Consider the following 3,454-nt stretch of genomic DNA (forward strand, 5'->3'; position numbering starts at 1 on the left):
CACCAACACCACAACCACCACCACCACAGCCACCTCCACCACCACAACAACAACCACCACCACACCACGTCACCACCAACAGTAAAACCAATTATTATAAGATATTAAAGTACATTTAGTATGAATTTCCTTTGATCAATAGAAATATGTGTTGAGAATTATTATTTCTCCACAGAACTGGTGTAGAGTGGTGTGATGGTGATGGAGGTAATTGTAGAAAGTAGTGTTGCCTGGGGATGTCGCGGGATTGTAGTTTTCCGTTGCGAATGGAAATTACTATGAAGCAGTGTCTAGTGCTGTGGTGATATGTAATGCTGCTGTTGCTGTGACTATATTGTCGTTGTTGTTATTTAGCCCCGAGTCAGCCCTGATCATTCATGCTCATGAACACATCGTGCATATTGTGATCAGTTCGTTTCGTTTGTGTTTGCTTTTTGTTCCCTTTCTTTCTTATAACAAATACATTAAATATGTGTTCTTTCTATATAGAACAACCTCTCAGGGTGTTCATTGAGAGGGTTTTAGTTGTTATTTCTAACAAATTAAGTGACTTTATACAGGTTCTCTCTTGTTACAGACCGGTGATAGAGATGGCAAGGCTGAAAGAGTGATGCTTAATATTGTTGAACATCAGATTAAATTCGATCGAGTAATTTGATTACGAACAGTATACCCACCCATCACCTTCCCACCTAGTCATCTGCATGTCTTTTATAACCACATTACATAGTGTGTCCTTCCATTAACTGTTATTTCTAGCAGGCCGATCGATTATGTACATAGTCCTTGATGGCAAGATGCTATGTGATAGTTGTGAGCGTTGTGATGCTTTAGAAGATTTTGAATTTGTGGTGTTATTGATGTGTGGATGTTATTTTGCTAATCCCTCGAATGTTTTGCTCAGTTACATTACCACCGAAAAATATTCCATCTACAACTATCCAATCTTTATTCAGACATTACGTACCTACTTTCCAATGAAGAGGAACTTTACTCTACATTACCATCTTCTAAACAAAACCTGATTGAGAGCTAATAATGTTTGATATTTTCTTTTCTTTTGGCCTTCAACTCTTCGAGGCGCAGTCGTAATAATAGGACATAAGTTGGCATATGGAACATGGTGGAGCTCATCCTTCTCCAAACAATCGCCTCTGCAACTGGAGCGATAACATAATTACTGACCCCGAAAGGATAAAAATGAAGTTCACCTCGGTGGCATTGGAACTTAATGTACCGGCAGCCTTGACTAATATTCTATTCTACGATAAGCAAAAGGTCTGAAATTTGTGGGGAGTGGGGCTAGTGGATTACATCAGTTCCAGTACTAAACTGGTGCTTCTTTTATCGACTATGCAAGGATAAAAGGCAAAGTCGACCTCAGCGGAATTTAAACTCAGAACGTCGAGACAGATAAAATGCCGCTCAGCATTTTTTCCGATATGCTTACCAGACAGCTCACCACATTAAAGCCTGGCCTGATATTGTGATGCGTTCTAACTGAGGCTTTAATCGAGTCACAAATTTATCATAGTGGATTCTGAAACAAATTACTAAATTACATTTTACTAATGGAAGAAAAAATCATTAGCATTAATAATTAGCATTAAAGTCAACGAGAAGAATTAGAAATTCAATTTTAATAAATATGGTGTCATTGGTAATTACCGTTACAACATATTAACCTTTCTCATAGTATAGTCTTACCATACTAAATAAACCTTATTTTAATTATGAGGACACACACGCATATGTATGGATGTGTGTGTGTATAAGACAAAGAATCAGAGATACAAACATTATATATATATGTGTGTGCGTGAGAGTGTGTGTGTGTGTATGTGTGTGTGCGTATGAATGTATATATGTATACATATACGCACACATATGTATACACATATGTATACATATAAATACACACATCCACACATGTGTATCTCTGTGAGAGTGTGTCTGTTTGTGTGAGTGTAAGTATAAGAGGGGATACCCAAAAGAAACCGTAAATTTGCAATACAATTTTATATACTTAGTTTTACATGTTTACACTTTTATCGCCTTCAAAGTCTTCTGCATTTCAAGCAACGCATCGGCTCATATGTGCTTTCCACTGTTCGATTCAGCGATAAAACTCTTTCGAAATGTTACCTTTTAACATTTCCGTCGTTTTTCGTCACCTCTTCGACATTTGCAAATTCCGTACCACTAGCTTTTGTCACCAGCTATGCCCTTCGAATAAAGTTCCGGATCAACTGCCAGCTGCTCTTTCAGTTCACTGACTGTATTTGATCTCCCGTGAGCAAGCGAGGCATAAATTTGCTGCAGCACTTTTCATTCGCAATTCATCGCTCAAAATTTGTTGGCAGGAGCTCCAGGATATACCAGTCTTATCAACAAATTCGTCAATTGTTCGGTGGTGTCCTCGAAGATCAGTTCATGAATTTTCATGTTTTCATTCGCTCGGGAAGTCGACAGTCGCCCTGAACGAGTTTGGTCATTAAACGACAAGTGACCATTCTTAAAAACCACTCGCAAAATTTTGTTTAGTTCATGGTAGCGGCTTTGTAAGCTGTCTGAAGCATGGTAATTGTTTCGGCCGCCGTTTTGAGTATACATTGTCTGGGAGACTCTTCTTATAGTAGGGGAAATAGCTAAATTCTTAGGCTGCTATTTCTTAAAGTTCGGTGTGTGGTAAGGCAAATTCTTTTTGCTTATATAAAGTAATGTTTAAATTCACCATAAATGGTCCTATTACATACCGAACACGGCTTGGTAAAATTATTAATTACTAATTAATTAATTTTACCCTTATTATTATTGACAATATATATATATATTAGTTATCGCCATACTAATATGGCATTCTTATAAAAATAAGAATAAAGCTGACCGCTTATTAGCTCCATGAGGCCATCGCCTTAAGTTAGCTATTTGATACACAAACTGTATCCATATATGTATGTATATATATGTATGTATATATATGTTGGCACAGCTAGCACCCTCATCGTCGGAACCGACAGAGTGCTACTGTATGTATACATATAACTAAAATTGGAGCGATACAGAAAAAATAGCATAACCCTTCGCTAGGATGACATTCAAATTCGTGAAGCGTTCCATACTTTTCGACTCTGAATATTTATATTATTTATCTACATTAAATTGTCCTTTTGATGTGATGCTAAGCGTTTTGCTTTCTCATTTTTACTTAATATCTCTCTCTCTCTCTCTCTCTCTCTCTCTATATATATATATATATATATATATATATTATATATATATATATATATATTTGTTGTATATTTTTATGATCTTTTTTAAAGTCGGTGCTCCAGCATGGCCGCAGTCAAATGACTGAAACAAGTAAAAGAGTAAAAGAGTATATGTTTATATAGAAATATGTATATGCGTATGTATGTGTGTGTGTGTATAATCGGCTTGAAATTTTGTCAAG

The 3,454-nt window shown here is 36.4% G+C and overlaps 1 pseudogene; it reads left to right on the forward strand.

The window, feature by feature from the left end:
* Window positions 1-3,028: 3,028 nt before the first annotated feature.
* Window positions 3,029-3,126, forward strand: LOC115215284 (annotated as a pseudogene).
* Window positions 3,127-3,454: the final 328 nt, after the last annotated feature.

This window comes from Octopus sinensis, linkage group LG8 (assembly GCF_006345805.1).
Source record: "Octopus sinensis linkage group LG8, ASM634580v1, whole genome shotgun sequence".
Lineage (NCBI taxonomy): Eukaryota > Metazoa > Mollusca > Cephalopoda > Octopoda > Octopodidae > Octopus > Octopus sinensis.